The sequence below is a fragment of the Delphinus delphis genome, chromosome 2 (assembly GCF_949987515.2).
Source record: "Delphinus delphis chromosome 2, mDelDel1.2, whole genome shotgun sequence".
Lineage (NCBI taxonomy): Eukaryota > Metazoa > Chordata > Mammalia > Artiodactyla > Delphinidae > Delphinus > Delphinus delphis.
This window is the reverse complement of record NC_082684.1, coordinates 152,298,824-152,320,007: the sequence shown is the minus strand read 5'-3', so window position 1 is coordinate 152,320,007 and position 21,184 is coordinate 152,298,824. Positions and strand designations below refer to the sequence as shown.

At 38.9% G+C, this 21,184-nt stretch overlaps 1 long non-coding RNA gene across 1 annotated transcript in view; it reads left to right on the top strand.

Moving 5' to 3' along the window:
• The first annotated feature begins 10,777 nt into the window (after nt 1–10,777).
• The window catches only part of LOC132419866 (uncharacterized), a 28,598-nt gene continuing 18,191 nt past the window's right edge, over nt 10,778–21,184 (top strand). Inside the window, exons 1-2 of the long non-coding RNA XR_009518263.1 lie at nt 10,778–10,868; nt 20,348–20,489. This is a non-coding gene — a long non-coding RNA (uncharacterized lncRNA). The remainder of the gene's footprint in view (nt 10,869–20,347; nt 20,490–21,184) is intronic.

The following is a 21,184-nucleotide window of genomic DNA, read 5'->3' as shown; positions in this document are numbered from 1 at the left end:
TAGTCCTGCAGTTCCCACACCAAGGCAGTCTGTGGGTTAGAAGGCTGGACTAAGAGAGCTGTCATCCCAATAATGACATTCAAGGGGAGTGATTTACTAAAACAAAATCTGTACCAATTTCAACCTACACTTCGGAAAAGCCATATAAGCATTTTTAAAAAATGGTTATAAATGTGTTCCTAGCAAAATCTGCCCTATAAATTCTAAAACTATGAGAAAATCTGATGTTTGACAAAATGTATAACTCCATGAAACACTTAGAAATGATAATTTTAACATCATTACTAATACTTAACAAGAATCTAGAGTGCAGAATGAAAAATCATCCTGGGCATGATACAAAGAATGTAAAGTAGCTAAGCATATATTAAAGGTTTAAAATTTCCATTCCATAAACATTAATATATTTGCTTGCTCCTCTTGACATTGTTCAGAGAATAAATTACATATATAGAAAACAATTTGTTACTTTCATGCCTGTCATTTTTAAACTGTAAATTTTAAATTGAAAAGTATTAAGGAAGGTTTAGAATTCCACTGATTTTTTTAGAAACAAAATATTCAAAAAAATACATGATAAATCGTCACTCTACTTATATCTATCATCTATGTTTGATATGTATATGCATATCTGTGCATAAATATATCTCTATAAATATATGAGCATAATAGATCATTTTTACTGGGCACTTCTTTGGAAAGAGGTGCTAATCACTTCACATGAATTATGACTTTATATAAATTGTATCATTTAGATTTCTTAATAACCCTATGAGATAACTACTACCACTGTCCCATTTTGCAGTCATAGAAATCAAGTCAAAAGCAATTAAGTCAATTGCCTATAGCCAGACTATTAATAAATGGTAGAACTCATTAGGGAAACAGACAGCTAAGTACTAAGTCTTTTATTCTTAAAATTTATTTAAACAAATAATTTATATATGAATGCATTTCTCTCTTTTTCTTTCAAATCGTGCTTATAATATATTATAATATAAATCCTATAATATATAATGTCTCTAATATAATATATACCTATATTATATATGTAATTTGCATCTGCTTTAATATTTACATATATATGAGTATGTATTTTATGCTAACGAAAAGCGCTGTGAACAAATACATTTCCCATCTGTTTTTCTTTTTCTTTTTTTTTTTTTTCTGTACGTGGTCCTCTCACTGTTGTGGGCTCTCCCATTGTGGAGCACAGGCTCCGGACGCGCAGGCTCAGCGGCCATGGCTCACGGGTCCAGCCGCTCCACCGCATGTGGGATCTTCCTGGACCAGGGCACGAACCGGTGTCCTCTGCATCGGCAGTCGGACTCAACCACTGCGCCACCAGGGAAGCCCTGTTTTTCTTTTTTTTTTTTTAACATCTTTATTGGAGTATAATTGTTTACAGTGTTGTGTTAGTTTCTGCTTTATAAGAAAGTAAATCAGCTATATGTGTACATATATACCCATATCCCCTCCCTCTTGCGTCTCCCTCCCACCCTCCCCATCCCACCTCTCTAGGTGGTCACAAAGCACTGAGCTGATCTTCCTGTGCTATGCAGCTGCTTCCAACTAGCTATCTATTTTACATTTGGTAGTGTATATATGTCAATGCTACTCTCTCACTTCGTCCCAGCTTACCCTTCCCCCTCCCCATGTCCTCAAGTTCATTCTCTATGTCTGTGTCTTTATTCCTGTTCTGCCCCTAGGTTCTTCAGAACCCTTTTTTTTATTTTCCCACATATATGTTTTAGCATATGGTATTTTTTTCTCTTTCTGACTTATTCACCCTGTATGACAGATTCTAGGTCCATCCACCTCACTACAAATAACTCAATTTCATTTCTTTTTATGCCTGAGTAACATTCCATTGTATATATGTGCTACATCTTCTTTATCCATTCATCTGGTGATGGACATTTAAATTGGTTCCATGTCCTGGCTATTGTAAATAGAGCTGCAATGAACATTGTGGTCCATGTCTCTTTTTGAATTATGGTTTGTTCAGGGTATATGCCCAGTAGTGGGATTGCTGGGTCATACGGTAGTTCTATTTTTAGTTTTTTAAGGAACCTCCATACTGTTCTCCATAGTGGCTGTATCAATTTACATTCCCACCAACAGTGCAAGAGGCTTCCCTTTTCTCCACACCCTCTCCAGCAATTATTGTTTGTAGATTTTTTGATGATGGCCATTCTGACTGGTGTGCAAAAGCTTTGAAGTTTCATTAGGTCCCATTTGTTTATTTTTGTTTTTATTTCCATTTCTGTAGGAGGTGGGACAAAAAGGATCTTGCTGTGATTTATGTCAAAGAGTGTTCTGCCTATGTTTTCCTCTAAGAGTTTGATGGTGTCTAGCCTTACATTTAGGTCTTTAATCCATTTTGAGTTCATTTTTGTGTATGGTGTTAGGGAGTGTTCTAATTTCCTTCTTTTACATGTGGCTGTCCAGTATTCCCAGCATCACTTGTTGAAAAGGCTGTCTTTTCTCCATTGTATATTCTTGCATCCTTTATCAAAAATAAGGTGACCATATATGTGTGGGTTTATCTTTGGGCTTTCTATCCTGTTCCATTGATCTATATTTCTGTTTTTGTGCCAGTACCATATTGTCTTGATTACTGTAGCTTTGCAGCATAGTCTGAAGTCTGGGAGCCTGATTCCTCCACCTCTGTTTTTCTTTCTCAAAATTGCTTTGGCTCTGTGGGGTCTTTTGTGTTTCCATACAAATTGTGAAATTGTTTGTTCTAGTTCTGTGAAAAATGCCAGTGGTAGTTTGATAGGGATTGCATTGAATCTGTAGATAGCTTTGGGTAGTATAGTCATTTTCACAAGATTGATTCTTCCAATCCAAGAACATGGTATATCTCTCTATCTGTTTGTATCATCTTTAATTTCTTTCATCAGTGTCTTATAGTTTTCTGCATACAGGTCTTTTGTCTCCTTAGGTAAGTTTATTCCTAGGTATTCTGTTCTTTTTATTACAATGGTAATTGGAAGTGTTTCCTTAATTTGTCTTTCAGATTTTTCATCATTAGTGTATAGGAATGCAAGAGATTTCTGTGCATTAATTTTGTGTCCTGCTACTCTACCAATTTCATTGTTTAGCTCTAGTAGTCTTCTGGTAGCATCTTGAGGATTCTCTATGTATAGTATCTTGTCATCTGCAAACAGTGACAGTTTTAATTCTTCTTTTCCGATTGGGATTCCTTTTATTTCTTTTTCTTCTCTAATTGCTGTGATTAAAACTTCCAAAACTATGTTGAATAATAGTGGTGATATTGGGCAACCTTGTCTTATTCCTGATCTTAGAGGAAGTGTTTTCAGTTTTTCACCATTGACAACGATGTTGCCTGTGGATTTGTCATATATGGCCTTTATTATGTTGAGGTAGGTTGCCTCTATGCCTACTTTCTGGAGAGTTTTTATCATAAAAGGGTGTTGAGTTTTATCAAAAGATTTTTCTGCATCTATTGAGATGATCATATGGTTTTTCTCCTTCAATTTGCTAATATGGTTTATCACACTGATTGACTTGTGTACATTGAAGAATGCTTGCATTCCTGTGATAAACGCCACTTGAACATGGTGTATGATCCTTTTAATGTACTGTTGGATTCCGTTTGCTAGTATTTTGTCGAGGAATTTTGCATCTATGTTCATCAGAGATATTCGTCTGTAGTTTTCTTTTTTTGTGACATCTTTGTGTGCTTTTGGTATCAGGGTGATGGTGGCCTCGTGGAATAAGTTTTGGAGTGTTCCTCCCTCTGCTATATTTTGGAAGAGTTTGAGAAGGGTAGGTGTTAGCTCTTCTCTAAATGTTTGATCGAATTCGCCTGTGAAGCCATTTGGTCCTGGGCTTTTGTTTGTTGGAAGATTTTTAGTCACAGTTTCAATTTCAGTGCTTGAGATCGGTCTGTTTATATACTCTATTTCTTCCTGGTTCAGTCTTGGAAGGTTGTGCTTTTCTAAGAATTTGTTCATTTGTTCCAGGTTGTCCATATTATTAGCATATAGTTGCTTGTAGTAATCTCTCATAATCCTTTGTATTTCTGCCAGGTCAGTGGTTACTTCTCCTTTTTCATTTCTAATTCTCTTGATTTGATTCTTCTCCCTTTTTTCCTTTATGAGTCTGACAAATGGTTTATCAATTTTGTTTATCTTCTCAAAGAACCAGCTTTTAGTTTCATTGACATTTGCTATTGTTTCTTTCATTTGTTTTTCATTTATTTCTGATCTGATTTTATGATTTCTTTCCTTCAGATAAATTTGGGGTTTTTTGGTTCTTCTATCTTTAGTTGCTTTATGTGTAAGGTTAGGTTGTTTATTTGAGATGTTTCTTGTTTCTTGAGGTAGGACTGTATTGCTATAAACTTCCATCTTAGGGCTTCCCTGGTGGCGCAGTGGTTGAGGGTCCGCCTGCCAATGCAGGGGACACAGGTTCGTGCCCCGGTCTGGGAAGATCCCACATGCCGTGGAGCAGCTGGGCCTGTGAGACATGGCCGTTGAGCCTGCACGTCCGGAGTCTGTGCTCCACAATGGGAGAGGTCACAACAGTGAGAGGCCCGCGTACCACAAAAAAAAAAAAGAAAAAATCTTCCTTCTTAGAACTGCTTTTGCTGCATCCCGTAGGTTTTGGGTCATCGTATTTTCATTTTGATTTATTTCTAGGTACTTTTCTGATTTCCTCTTTGATTTCTTCAGTGATCTCTTGGTTATTTAGTAGTGCATTGTTTAGCCTCCGTGTTTGTTCCTTTTACAGATTTTTTCCTGTAATTGATATCTAGTCTTATAGTGTTGTGGTCAGAAAAGATACTTGATATAATTTCAATTTTATTAACTTTACCAAGGCTTGATTTGTGACCCAAGATATGATCTATCTTGGAGAATGTTCCAGGAGCACTTGAGAAGAAATTGTATTCTGTTGTTTTTGATGGAATGTCCTATAAATATCAATTAAGTCCATCTTGCTTAATGTGTCATTTAAAGCTTGTGTTTCCTTATTTATTTTCCTTTTGGATGTTCTGTCCATTGGTGAAAGTGGGGTGTTAAAAGTTCCCTACTATGATTGTGTTCCTGTTGATTTCCCCTTTTATGGCTGTTAGTATTTGCCTTATGTACTGAGGTGCTCCTATGTTGGGTGCATAAATACTTACAATTGTTATATCTTCTTCTTAGATTGATCCCTTGATCATTATGTAGTGTCCTTCTTTGTCTCTTGTAAGTCTTTATTTTAATGCCTATTTTGTCTGATATGAGAATGGCTACTCCAGCTTTCTTTTGATTTCCATTTGCGTGGAATATGTTTTTCCATCCCCTCCCTTTCAGTCTGTATGTGTCCCTAGGTCTGAAGTGGGTCTCTTGTAGACAGCGCATATACAGGTCTTGTTTTTGTAGCCATTCATCCAGTCTATCTCTTTTGGTTGGAACAGTTAATCCATTTACATTTAAAGTAATTATCGATATATATGTTCCTATTACCATTGCTTAATTGTTTTGGGTTTATTATTGTAGGACTTTTCCTCCTCTTGTGTTTTCTGCCTAGAGAAGTTCCTTTAGCATTTGCTGTAACATGGTTTGTTGGTGCTGAATTCTCTTAGATTTGCTTGTCTGTAAAGGTTTTAGTTTCTCTGTTGAATCTGAATGAGATTCTTGCTGGCTAGAGTAATCTTGGTTGTAGGTTTTTCCCTTTCATCACTTTGAATATGTCCTGCCACTCCCTTCTGGCTTGCAGAGTTTCTTCTGAAAGATCAGCTGTTAACCTTATGGGAATTCCCTTTTATGTTTTGTTGCTTTTCCCTTGCTGCTTTTTTTTTTTTTTTTTTGGTACGCAGGCCTCTCACTGTTGTGGCCTCTCCCATTGCGGAGCACAGGCTCCAAACGCACAGGCTCAGTGGCCATGACTCACGTGCCCAGCCGCTCCACAGCATATGGGATCCTCCCAGACTGGGACACGAACCTGTGTCCCCTGCATCGGCAGGCGGACCTTCAACCACTGCACCACCAGGGAAGCCCCTCCCTTGTGCTTTTAATATTTTTTCTTTGTATTTAATTTTTGATAGTTTGATTAATATGTGTCTTGGCATGTTTCTCCTTGGATGTATCACCTATGGAACTCTCTGTGTTTCCTGGACTTGATTAACTATTTCCTTTCCCATATTACAGAAGTTTTCAACTATAGTCTCTTCAAATATTTTCTCAGTTCTTTCTTTTTCTCTTCTTCTTCTGGGACCCCTATAATTCAAATGTTGGTGTGTTTAATGTTGTCTCAGAGGTCTCTAAGACTGTCCTCAATTCTTTTCATTCTTTTTTCTTTATTCTGCTCTGCAGTAGTTATTTCCACTATTTTATCTTCTAGGTCACTTATCCGTTCTTCTGCCTTGGTTATTCTGCTATTGATTCCTTCTAGAGAATTTTTAATTTCATTTATTGTGTTGTTGATCATTGTTTGTTTGCTCTTTAGTTCTTCTAGGTCCTTGTTAAACGTTTCTTATATTTTCTCCATTCCATTTCCAAGATTTTGGATCATCTTTACTATCATTATTCTGAATTATTTTTCAGGCAGACTGCCTATTTCCTCTTCATTTGTTTGGTCTGGTGGGTGTTTTCCTTGCTCCTTTATCTGCTGTGTGTTTCTCTGTTTTGTCATTTTGCTTAACTTACTGTGTTTGGGGTCTCCTTTTAGCAGGCTGCAGGTTCATAGTTCCCGTTTTTTTCTGTGTCTTCCCCCAGTGGCTAAAGTTGGTTCAGTGTATTGTGTAGGCTTCCTTGTGATGGGACAAATGCCTGTGTTCTGGTGGATGAGGCTGGATCTTGTCTTTCTGGTGGGCAGGACTGCATCTGGTCATGTGTTTTGGGGTGCCTGTGACCTTATTATGATTTTAGGCAGCCTCTCTGGTAATGGGTGAGGTTGTGTTCCTGTCTTGCTAGTTTTTTGACATGGAGCATCCAGCACTGGAGCTTGCTGGCTGTTGGGTGGAGCTGGGTCTTAGCTTTTTTTTTTAAACATCTTTATTGAAGTATAATTACTTTACAATGGTGTGTTAGTTTATGCTTTCTAACAAAGTGAATCAGCTATACATACAGATATATCCCCATATCTCCTCCTTCTTGCCTCTCCCTCCCACCCTACTTATCCCACCCCTTTAGGTGGTCACAAAGCACTGAGCTAGTCTCCCTGTGGGTCTTAGCTTTGAGATGGAGATCTCTGGGAGAGCTCACACCAACTGATATTATTTGGGGCCAGGAGGTCTCTGGTGGTCCAATGTCCTGAACTCAGTTCTCCCACCTCAGAGGCTCAGGCCTGACACCAGGCTGGAGTGCCAAGACCCTCTCAGCCACAAGGCTCAGAAGAAAAGGGAGGAAAAAAATATTAAAATAAAAAAAAAATCCTCATAATAATAAAAAAAAGAGGAGAGCAACCAAACCAATAAACAATTCACCAATGATAAGAAGCACTAAAAGCTATACTAAGATAAACATAAAATCAGAAACAAGTCAGTCACAGACAGCAAACCCCAAGACTACTGTTGCTCCCAAAGTCCACCGCCTCAATTTTGGGAAGATTTCTTGTCTATTCAGGTACTCCACAGATTCAGGGTACATCAGGGTGATTGTGGGGATTTAATCTGCTACTCCTGAGGCTGCATGGAGAAATTTCCCTTTCTCTTCTTTGTTCACACAGCTCCTGGGGTTCAGCTTTTGTTTTGGTCCCACCTCTGCGTGTAGGTCACCCCCAGGCCTCTGTTCCGCCCAGACAGGATGGGGTTAAAGCAGCAGCTGATTAGGGGGCTCTGGCTCATTCAGACCAGGGGGAGGGAGGGGTACTGTAGTTATAATTGGAATGTGGGGTGAGCCTGCGGCGGCAGAGGCCGGCATGACGTTGCAACAGCCTGAGGCGCACCATGTGTTGTCCCGAGGAATTTGTCCCTGAATCACGGGACCCTGACGGTGGTCGGCTGCACAGGCTCCTGGGGCGGGGGGCAGCATGTGGATAGTGACCTGTGCTCGCACACAGGATTCTTAGTGGCTGCAGCAGCAGCGTTAGAGTTTCACGCCTGTCTCTGGTGTCCGAGCTGATAGCCATGGCTCGCACCCATCTGTGGAGCTCATTTAGGCTGTGCTCTGCCTTCTGTGAGCAGATGGGGAAGGATTCCTCTCTCCTCGCGCACCCCGAAACAATGGTCTCTTGCCTCTTTGGCAGGTCCAGACTTTTTTCTGGACCCCCTCCCGGCTAGCTGTGGTGCACTAGCCCCCTTCAGGCTGTGTTCACGCAGCCAGCCCCAGTCCTCTCCCTGGGATCTGACCTCCGAAGCTGAGCCTCAGCTCCCAGAGCCCACCCGCCCCAGCGGGTGAGAAGACAAGCCTCTTGGGCTGGTGAGTGCTGGTTGGCACTGGTCCTCTGCTTTGGGAAGCTAGTGTTCAGCAGGTGTTCTGTAGGAACTGTTCCACATGTAGATGTAATTTTGATGTATTTGTGGAGAGGAAGGTGATCTCCACGTCTTACTCTTCCACCATCTTGAAGGTTCCCCCTCATCTGTTTTCCAACAGTACCAGGAGCCCTAGACTTCCCTGGTGGTGCAGTGGTTAAGAATCTGCCTGCCAAAGCAGTGGACATGGGTTCGAGCCCTGGTCTGGGAAGATCCCACATGCCTCAGAGGAAATAAACCCATGTGCCACAACTACTGAGCCCATTCTCCACAACAAGAGAAGCCACCTCAATGAGAAGTCTGTGCACCGCAGCAAAGAGTAGCCCCTGCTGTCTGCAACTAGAGAAAAGCCGAAGTGCAGCAACGAAGACCCAACACAGCCATAAATAAATAAATCTTTAAAAAAAAACGCAACAAAAAAACAGTACCAGGAGTCCTGATTGGCTATGTGGGCTGTCCTGGTTACAATTTGATAGGACTGTATATGTGTTCTCTGGTGAAATATTGTTCTCTTGGCTAATGTTAACCTTTAAACCTTGTTAAGACCCAAGATTGTAGGAATGGAAAGCAAAACACTTACTAGTGGTCTATTACTGTAACAGTGAGGGGGCTGCTCTCACCTCTTTCTCACTGTTCCCTATGGCGTCCACAACACAATACACTGACTGTGGATTTGAGAGTCAAACAGAATATTTTAGGACCACAACCCCAACTCAAAGGGTGTTGTCCCTTGGCCAAGCCTTCAGCAGTTCGGTCTACCATTCTGTTACCTGTTTTAGGATAAGAGGCAGCTGGCAATGCTAGTCAATGTCTTGGGTGTGAGCCCCTGTCTCCTTTCTTTGCTATAAAATGAGGTGTTTATTGTTAGTGATTAACAAGTCTTTCTGAAAGTCCACAAATGGTGATTCTGGCAGAAGTGTTGCAGCAAGTGAAGGAAAATTCATATGAATATTATAAAATAAAGAGTTTCCCTCTACATTATCAACAGTCTAATGTAATCAGCCTGCCATTGGATAAAGGGCTAGTCCTTCCTGGGATGGTGCAGTCCAAGGATGCTTGGAATTGGTCTCTCCTTTAGAACTGGGCTCTCAGCAGGAGCAATAGCCTGTCAACCTTGGTGAATAGAACTGAACACATTTATGACCAATAATTATTTTAGAAATGTGTAGGAGTGAATTGCTTCTCTGTTTTGTACACTTGCCCCCATTTCCCCACTCCCACCACCTCTCTCGTTCAGTTGTTGAGGCACATCTCTGGAACCTGTCTAACCTTGTCTTGGCTGAATTAAAGGGCCAGGAACGTTTCCATAGCAAGCTAGGAGTTAGTAGAAAAATCAGAGCTCCTGGATTCTCGATCTGGTGATGGTAGCACCAGCTTTTCCTTAGTCCAGCATCCCCCCCAGGAGTTAGGAACTGCTTCAAGGTTAAGGGGTAAAAATTTGGGAAGGAAGAGTTGAGGACAACCAAGGTGGATGACCTCCTCCTCCTTATTTTAGAGCTTTTGTTCACTGGAGGCCTTATTTTTTTGTTTGTTTGTTTGTTTTGGGTTTTTTTTTTTGCGGTACGCGGGCCTCTCACGGTTGTGGCCTCTCCCGTTGTGGAGCACAGGCTCCGGACGCGCAGGCTCAGCGGCCATGGCTCACGGGCGCATCTGCTCCGCGGCATGTGGGATCTTCCCGGACCGGGGCACAAACCCGCGTCCCCTGCATCGGCAGGCGGACTCTCAACCACTGCGCCACCAAGGAAGCCCTGGAGGCCTTATTTTATATTGCAATTTAAGACACTTGAAAAGCACCTCATCAAACAAGCATGCAAAGATGAAAGCAGTGTGGAGCCAATTGGGGGCAGTTAATTTTTAATTGTACTCTCTCTCTGCTCTGACTTTATTTATTGCCAAGTAGCTAGAAGGCTAGAACCCACCAGAGGGGAAATCACCAGTGCTGTGTGGATGGGAATGTCGTTACAGTACATGGTTCAAAAATAGACTACAAGTGAGACTGACGTTTTTCAGGACAGCTTGTTTTTTCCTCCTTAAATGTCATCGTAACACAGCCATGTCTCAACAAAGCCAAGGTGCACAGAAATGTACAAAAGCCACAGCTCTCACAGTCCCCTGGCTCCTACTGAAGGGAAAGTTCTGTTCCAATTACAAGAAAAACATAAAGGCCCGAATTAAGAAGGAAACATCAGTTATAAAAACAATCTACTGATCTCTTTAGAGTCAGCTGAATGACCAATCTTTATCATTTGGAGACTTAAAAAATAAAAGGAAAATTGGAGCTGTTATGAAAGATTACATTGGTTTTAAATCATCCACGTACTCAAAGTTTCATTGCTCTTCACCGAAACACGGTAATGTGGCCCTGGAACTGCACCAGTATGTGACGGCTGATAAAATCCACCAGGCTGGCTGCACTGCTTCTGAAATGATGCCTTGTGAGGTGAGTAAAGCCCAGAGTTTGTCAAAGATGCTATCATACAATTGGGGTGCCAATGTCAAGATGTGGAGTGAGAATTGGGACATACTATTATGGATTGCATAACTTCTTTAACTTTTTTCAGAACTACTGATCACAGATAAAATTACACACAAAAATAAAATCAAGAGAACGATAGCTATTGTCACTCTAAATCCTGTGAAAATACAGATTTTTAAGGTAAATCTTTTGGGAATACATGCATTCTCAATTACTAATGAAAACGACTACAGTCAGCTCCCAATAACAGAAATAAATCAGAGTGTGAACTTCTTGGGAGATGTGCTGATGAGTTGATAAGTGTTGATGTTTAAATACAACAGTGTTATAAGTTCTTATTGTGTTTGTACCGTGGTATACCCTACTTATCAAGTGTAGATCAATTTAGTATCTCTAAGACAAACATCAAATCCTGATAACCATTTATTTCTAATATACAAAATATCTCATTCTATCTCACCTTGCAGATAAACCTAAATGGAAGTGCCTATATGAAAAGTAGGATTTTTTTGATATTTTCGAGTTGTTTTGTTTTTCCCATTTTGCAGTGGTTTTGCTGCTTCGAAGAACTGCCACAAGGGAATGTTTTATCTTAACTTGTACTGACTTGGTTTTACAAAAATCAGTAACATGAGCACTAAGTATTCTAATTGGTGAACACAAGTAACATATACTCCATAAGGGTGTTAAGTTAGTTTTTAGCCCATTTTATATGTACTCAAATCCCCAGATTGGTGCATTTATCATGATAGCCTTTGAGTGTTTCCTTTGTAACCCTTAGATCCAGGGACAATATAGTACATGTGTTTCTAATTGACTTGCACTTAGCTCATGGAAGTGTGGTTTTGTGCAGGCAATGTGATGTCCAAGAAACTGTTGGGAGGTACTTTTCTTGGAAAAAGGAAGTAATGTTCTTTTATTTTATAGTTCACCAGCTGACTTCTAAAGATTGGAATTTATTTCTAATGTATGAAATCACAAAGTTCAAGTATGTTCTAAATTTGGCATGGCGTCCTTCCATTTCTGATTAGAATGATGTCATGGTATAAAGCTAAAAGCAAAGAAACAACACCTCAGGACCAAGGAAGCGGATATTGCATTTGTAGGATTTCTTTCTCTTGAAATTCCCTTTGTTGAAGCCAAAATGCTTGTGTACAGACATGGTCAATCCATGATGTCATATTTCCCAGTAATTCTAGAACAGTTATAGCTCCTTGAGCAAATTTGTTTAATATCTTTAAAATTCGCTTTAATGGTGTCTAAAGATTTTGTTGCTCTGTAGTATCCTTCCGACCTGCAACAAATAGTATGTTTAAATTTTGATAGTTCCATTTTAGAAAGTAAACCATGCATTTCGTTCAGCATTATTGGAGAAAGCAAACAGTGTGGAGTAAACTTCAAGCTTTCAGAGCCTTGGATCTTTCTGCTTTCTTGGCTATGTGATCCCGTACAAAATATTCTGTGCATCAACTTCTTCACGTATAAAATGGATAGTAATGCTCACCTGCAATTATGGCAAAAAGAAGCAAGTGGTATCATGCCTGAAAAACAAGTAATTGTGGTTGACATTACTAGCCACTCAACAAATGCCAATTTCCTTCCTTCTCACTGCCTCAAACAGGAAACCTCTCTACCATTATTGACAACTAATCCATATAATGAGTTTTGCTAGATAACAAAAAACTGCTTTTAATCACATTTCAGGGAGTGAAATTCCTATGGCAACCGAGATTTATTATCTTCTTGGAGACTTCAAAGAGTTCAATGGATAGTGAAACTACATTTTGAACTCGAATTTAAACATATTTAATTAAAATTTTCATCATTCCTGGTAGACTTTTTGACCTCCCTACAAAGAAGAGAAAGATTGGAGAGCTTCTGGCCACACTCCTCTTTCTCTCACCCTCAGCCTTTCTTTTATCACTGCTCTGTCTTCCTGAGCATCTCATCAGCTCTGACAACATCTATCAGGTCTGTGAGCTGATCCACCGGAGCACTGTTGGGAACAAATGCCATTATGAGGATGTTTAGTCCATCACAAAGCTTTTATTTATTTATTTTTTTGGAAACAAAGTGAGATTAAAAATATATGCGTGTGTGCCCATAAGTTAAAATAATTGTTAAAATCCTTCTCTAATGTTTGCATTTTGAAAATACTCATGGTTTACTATTTCACCAAAGCATGTCCATAGTCTATGTGATACTTTGTTATTCCAAAATATAGGATGGGGCAGGTACACGTAATCTACAAACCCCATGTAACCCATCCTGTATACAAGTTGTTATATCTGTTCCCTCACCTGCTCTCTGATGGAGACCTTGCTGGTGCCCACCACCATGAACATAAACTTTTACAAATTATTTCAGGTTGTTTTTCACTTAAGTGTCTCTGCTCTCCTCTTGGTTCTTGTATACCCATCATCTCCAAATTCATGAGAAGCATTGATTAAAAATATTTTTTGTCTGTAGCTAATAACACTCAGCTTTACAAATGAGTGTGAAAAAACTAGCCAAGAGAGTTGTCTGTACACACAACCTGGAACAGACGTTGCAAATGTAGCATTCTTTAGAGAGTGCTTTTTCTAGCATGTTTCGAATCATGTTGGTTGGCAAAACCATCATGTGGTACCCACATGGCTGAGAATTATCTCTAACAGTACTGATATGAGTTTGTTGACAGAGCAGAAAAATGGAGCATTACTGAACACTCAGTGAGGAAATTTACAATCTAGGATAAAGTAATTATATAAATAATAATATACAGAAAGTTTCTGGAATTAATATCTACTTTTTCTTTATTATGGCATTGATCATGGTGCTTGCTATGGACTGAATGTAGTGCCCCCCCCCACTTCATGTGTTGAAACCTAATCCTTAGTGTGAAGGTGTTAGGAGGTGGGGCCTCCAGGAGGTGACGAGGTCATGAGGATGGAGCCCCCATGATGGAAATAGTGCCCTTACAAGAGGCATGAGAGACATGAGCTCCCTCCACCATGTGAGGACACAAGAGGTATCCTTCTGCAGTATAAGTGTGGGTCCTCACCAGACCCTGGATCTGCGGGTACTTTGATCTCGAACTCCCAGCCTCCAGAAGAGTGAGAAATCAATGTCTGTTGTTTAACCACCCAGTCTGTGGTATTTTGTTATAGCAGTCAGAACAGACTAAGTCAGTACATGCAGGCAGTAGTATTTAAAAAATAATCACCTTTGTGTTCCAATTTGGATTTCCATATGCATAATTTCTAGGTTACATTTCTGTGCATTCCATATTCCCATAGGCCTTCAGGGCCAATGTTGGGTTACCGTGTTTGTGAATCCTGGTTAGATTTCTGAATTTTTGCTTTCTAAATGTTTACATTCACTTTTAGTCCATTGTGTCACAATGGTAATTTGGAGGAAGAAGCATTAATTAATTTTCTTGGCAAATCAACTCATTTGTTCATTTGCTTCTCCCCTCTTCTCTTAAAGTAGTTCCTCCTTTATTACATCCTCTGACTCAGCTTTCCTGTAGCATTGATGAGGGGAAGGGAGAAAAACTGAAATGGTATTCTCAAGTTTTCATTATGACTTTCCCCAGTTGCCACAGCAGCTACGGAAAGAGAAGAAATCCCATGCATGATTTAGAGCAGGGTTTCTCAGTCTTGGCACGATTGACACTTTGGGCTGGGTCACTCGTCATTGCCGGGCTGCCCTGGGCACTGCAGGATGTTTGGCAGGCTCCCTGGCCTCCACCCATTAGATTCTTGTGACAACCTCCTCCCTCAACAAGAAAATCAAAACTGTCTCCAGACATTGTCAAATATCATCTTTACAGAGACAAAAATCATCCTCAGTCGAGGACCACTGGTTTAGAGCCAGTACCTTTTAATAAAGAAATTACATTCAGAAGGATATTTCATATGTAGTTACTTGAATAGCTTGGCATTAAATGGTATGCAAAGTAATTTATTAATAGTAACTACAATACAATAATACCTTTCTTATCCTGAGCACCCAGTACACACAAAACACTGTGTTAAATTCTGCACGTGCATAGTCCAATTTTACCCTTAACACGGAATGTCTTCTCGAGGTATATATAGACCTGGGCAGGATGTACAAACAAACTGAGAACTTCAACTTCTAATGCCTTAAAGGCTGTAGATGGTATCCATTAGCATAGCTTAATACATCTTCCTCAAGTTATTCAGCATCAGTTGATCTGTTTTATTTTAAAAAATATTTTCAGCCATTGATTTCTATTAGAACGAGGAGTCATTAAAAGGTACTTACCTCAAATTCCTCCTTTGAAATAAATCCTGTCATTCTATTTTATTTTTCTGTGTTCTCATCAGTGTCGGACAATACATTTAATTGATTTTCCTTTCTGTCTTCTACAGCAATCACATCAAATTGTGTATTTAAATGCATTCTTGCCATTTATACTGTCACTTTGGGGAGTAAACTGGCAGTGGTGTCTGCCTTTGGCCTATGGGAATTATTAGTAGAATGATATTACTTTGCTACACAGGTTTTCTTCTCCACTGATGAAAATTGATTTTTAGTATGCAGTGCAAGATTTTTCAACAGAGAGAAATGCACAGTGAATACAGTTCCTATGCTATGTCATATAACTAATTTTACACACACGATTTTCACATAGTACAGAAGAGAGATTTTTATGTTCATCAAAACAATCACATTCATCTATGATAATTTCTCCAGCATATGGTCCTGTTATCAGAAAATCTGTGGGCAGCTTGTCCAGCTGAGGGAGTGGAAATTCATAACTCACTGTCAAGTTACTGATGCACTGGTAGAGGCTGAAATTAAAACTGTGTCTCAAGACAGATTGACATTCAAGGCTAAGGTTCTTCCATCTCCTACAATTGATGATAGAATTTCACCAGATGGGCTCGTCTGGGCAACTTGAAAAATTATTTCATATCCTGAATTCCAATGATTAATACGTATTTTATTCCTCTCATAAATCACAGACTTATGGAAGATAAATGAACATTTTCTATGTCCAGAGTGCATCAATAAAGAATTTTGTATGTTAAAGAAAAAGTGACTCCCAAGTTATAAATGTTAAACTTGCTACTGAATTCCAAAAGAAAAGTACTAGAACGATCTGCCCTATTGAAGCTGCTGGGCTTCCTTGTGTTGTAATCATTGAGCACAATCAGGACCTATTTCCAACGTGCTCCATTTCTCCTGCTCCCCCGTCCCTGTCTAGAAAGAAAGAAAACTTTTGAAGAAACAACAAAAATTGTCAGACATGAGTTTCATGGATCATTTCAATCTACATGTGGCAGCCAGGAGGGCGCCTGGCAGTTTGGGTCTTCACATGATCCAAGAGAGAAGAAAGGGTGCTATGGACATAGTTCAGCTTTGAATTTGACAAACATCAGATAGTGTTGCATCATTTAATAGCAGATGAAGTAACAGCAAATACAGGGCTGGAGAATATGACAAGCAATATTAAACAAGAAAGTTGTTCATCAGAAGAACAGAACTTCATGAGCAACTACAGGGAAGTTTCTAAAAATCCCTGGTTGTACTTCTGAACAAATACAATTTGAAGTGATTGCTGGTCATGAATTCTATATTAAATTGAAAAAATAATGTTTAGACTTGTTTCCAAGGGGGAGAGGGGGTTGGGGAGAGATGGATGGGGAGTTTGGGATTAGCAGATGCAAACTATTATATATAGAATGGATAAACAACAAGGTCCTACTATATAGCACAGGGAACTATATTCAATATCCTGTGATAAACCATAATGGAAAAGAATAGGAAAAAGGATATATATATACATATATATACATATATATATATATATATGTATGTATAACTGAGTCACTGTGCTGTACAGCAGAAATTAACACAACATTGTAAATCAACTATACTTCAATAAAATAAAAAAAGAATGTTTAATAATTTATAATTTATCTCATATTTATTCGCATGATATTTTGATCGCCTCCTATTCCAGATATCATGGGAAGCACTTAGGGATAAACTACTACATAAGACAGTCACAGTATTTCATTTCTTACCAGCTCTTCACTACTTAGTGTAATAGATACCCCAAATATTGGATATTTTTGCTGTCCCAGAAAATAAGATAGATAATATGAAGAATAAATCCTGGTCATCATTAAATATATTGAAAAGATAGTGAAAAGCTGCTTTCACGGAAGTTCTAAGTAATTAAGTATCACCTATTCATTCAACAAAAAATATTTTAATAAGACTTTGAGACTATCTATGTGGTATTTCCTGTGGCTGGCCCCGGTTTTAGAATGATAAAGACCCATTCTTCTCTGCTCTTATGGATTATCTATTCTAGATTGTAAAAAACAGCTCAAGCACGTAAACAAGCAAGTGAGCAGGGTCACCGCCATGTAACCTGGATGTAGCGCAAGGAAGGGGCTGGCTGGGCTGTGATATTATCACAGAGCGTCCTCATGGAAAAGCCAGATATAGTATAGTTTCCAGAGTAGTCTCTTGGAAAAGTTAGCAATTGATCAGATACTAAGTCTGGCTTCTATTATAAGAAGCCAGACACGTGAATATCTGGGGGAGAACATTCCAGAGAGAAGTTCAGTTTCAGAGAAAGTGCAAAGGCCTCCAAAGCAGAACGTTGCTAAGAGTTTTGAGAAACTGATAGTATGTCTAGATTGTACTCAACCAGGGGGTGTAGATTCAAGACATTCAAGTCCTTGAAGATTGTATTCTCAATGCACTTGAGACCACAGAACAATACAAAGGAAGGAAGTGGAATGATCACAATTTTCTTTTAGAAAAGTTACACTGTCTGTGGTGTCAAAAGTGAATTGTAAGGAGTCAGAGCCTGAACAGGTGCATCATTGGGCAGCTATTTGATGTTGCACAGGTAAGAAATGATCATGGCTATATCTAGCCGACGTGGAGATTCACAGAGAAGTGAATTTATTTGGAATTATTACTGATAGGAGTTACTGAGGCAACTTAATAGTTAAGGAGTCTATTTTAATGTTTTAAAATATTTCTTTTATTAAAATGAGTTACCTTCAGGCATCCAGTATTTGCCTAGTTTTGGTCTTTGGCTATTAATTTTAAAGAACATGCTGATACACTGATCAGGTTTCAAGCAAAAGTTATAAATATTTATAAGATTAGAGACTAGTGCTTATGAATTAAGGAGCTGAATCTACCTGGTGCTTATGCATTAACAGAAGTAAACTTACAGCTTAGTTTAACAATCGTTCAGGTTTAACAATATCTAAAAACTAAGCAAGAAAGTTATGCTGGTGTTCTTTCCATGTTCTCACCACGTCAAGAAAGTAAAACATAATTCTATTACTCTAAGAGGCGATATTTCACAGAATGAACAATTTGACTTTAATCTTAAAAACTGAGTATAATTTTGCCAAATAAAAAGAGAGACAGAGAATGGAATATTGTAAATTACAGATAGCACTTGAAAAGGCGTGAGGATGTGACAGACTGTGGCCTATCAGGGAATGCCAGAAAATGTGGGTGACCAGATCACACAGTAAATGGCAGAGAACAGCAGATTGTAAAGCTCAAAATTGGCTGAGTCGAGCTTATAAAAATCCTGCCCAGGAGTTTGGATTCATTGGGAAAGGACCATATTTGGATGTTTTCAAACAGAAGAATAAAACAATGGAATCTGTATTTCAAGGAGGTAAAACCAGGACAAAATGGTGAATTAGCACAGGCTGCTAGACTAGTTCTCTCCCCAAATCAACCTTGAGGAAGCTACAAAATTTGGAGGAAAATATGATCTGAGCAGCATGCACGCGTGTGTGCATGCACACACACACACACACACACACACACACACACTCACACACAGTGAAATACCCAGGGAGACAGCAAGGCCTGAGGTAAGCTGTTGTGTGTATGGGTTGCAGGGAACAGGGTGTGACATTTGTTGTCTGGAAACAGCAGTGGAAAAAGACAAATTGCAGGAGAAAAAAAAATCTGCTCTTGCTTGTCCCCCGTTCTACGTCAGGATGATTATTTGATTATTGCTGTCCAATTATTACATAAACTGGAAAGAAGTCATCTTAGGGTAAGCTGCTGATGAGAACAGGTTGACCAGCTGCCTTTGGGAGTTCACTGCTGAAGAACACCCCCTTCAAAAGAAAAAAAGCTGGAGGAACACAAACTAAAGAAATTTGCCTGTCGATTCTGCACCCCCTGAAAAGTTTAAAAATGAAACAGTGGCTGGACGGGTCCACCATAATGGAGGTATGTTATCAGTAGTGGTTCTGCACATCCTACTTTGGCCCTTCCTCTCCATTCTACTTAATCTCACCTGGAGGGTCATAGACAACCACCTGCCTTTGGTCTCTCCCTGACACACCTTACACGCGTCTCGCATGGTGGTGAGATCCCCAGAGAGAACAAGCTCAAATGCCAACGACTAAAATCCTGAGGATTACAACTATGACCAAAGTGACAACGGATGAACCAACATAGACCATAGGAGCCTGAATGTTTGTGAAAGACAAGGAGTTTATGATAAAAAATTCTCAAGAAGATGAAGGTTATTTTTCATCTGAAATAGAAATAAGAATTTACAAAATATTGGACAGAAGTATTAGGTAGGAGTTGAAATAAAGGAAGCAAGCACTGGGGGGAGAAGTAAGATGGGTAAAACTGCAGAATGATTGGGGTGAAAGATGCAGGTGAGGAAGCCTAGCAAAAATAGCGGAAATGGATAAACATTCACAAGTGGAAACATTGATGTCTGAATCATAGGAGTCCTGTTAGAAAAGAAAAACTAAAGGAGAAGAGGAACTTTTAAGATCTACTTTCTTAGCAAATTTCTGGTATACAATAGAGTATTGTTAACTATAGTCACCAAGGTGCACATTTGATCCCCAGAACTTACTCATTTTATAACTGGAAGTTTGTGCCCTTTGACCAACATCTCTATTGGTAATAATTGTGTTTTCCAAATAAAAATTAAAATTTAACTATCTTGGGCTATTTTTGATATTTAATATTATTTATTAATAATAAATTATTAAATTTATTATTTAATAATAATTAAATTATTTAAATAATAATAATTTATTATTATTATTAAATAAATTATTAAAATATATAAAACTTCTAACAAATTATCTTTTATTATTTATTCTGATATTAATGAAGAGAGAATCTATGAAAAGTAGAACTCTATTTTATTTAAGGTTATCTAATGCTTTTAAGCATAATGCTAAATGCTTAATGTAGTTTAGAAAATTTTGAATTATCCATGCAGTTATTTTTTAAGAGGTTTGGGAGAATTGATGCCAAATAAGAGGCTTTTTGAGCAGTAATAGTGACATGTCTGTTTACTCATTGAAATGTGTCTCTCAGTCAAGACTAAGTTCCTTGAGAGCAGAAATTTGAATGCAGCAGCCTGTTCATCTTTGCTTACTTATGCTTGAACCTAGTAGGTGTTCAAGAAAACTTTGCTGAAACAAGATGACATCTTATCATTGGCCACTGCTCCATTTCTGGAGAACTTGACATGGGGAAACATACAGCAGTTGATGTGAATCAGGATGCTCTGAAAATCTGCTGATTCACCTCTGCCAAGTAAGAACTATTCTGTAATGTAAAATCATCAGTTGCATACCTACTGTGTACTTAACATCATTAAATTTCACATCTACTCAATAATCATGAACAGATGGAATCAGCTAATATAAAAGAGCATGTTTTTCCGTCTCCACCCACAAACACAAAGTAGAAAAATAGAATTCTCCATCATTTATTTTTTCTAACAAGGACATCTTCGGATGTATTAGTCAAACTTGGAGTCACTCCAACACTAACACTTATGTCTAAATTTAGAACTAATGAACTGTCTGCATGGACCAAACTAGAAAGCCCACATTCTCTCCGTTAGCATCAAGGGTCTTTTAGTCAACATACATCTATTGCCAAAGAGAATATTAATGTTTCTTTAGTGTTACTGGCTCACAAACCAAGACTTCCTTAAAGTGCTTGGGAAAAGCACAAACATCTTCACCAGGAAAAACGAAAAGTTTGTAGAGAAAGCTGACTTCAGAGAATCATAGATCTCTCCATCTAAATGGGTCTTTAAGGGTCCTTCAGCCCAATACTGCTTGTCTGCTCATTTCCTTTTAAAATGACTTTCCTGGCTGATTATCCAACCCTCTAAATACCTTCCCTGACCAGACCCTCCCATCCACATTTTGCTAGCTCTGATTGGCAGCCCCCATCACAAAACCAAAATCCTTTCGCTATTGTCCTCCCCAAGCACTTCA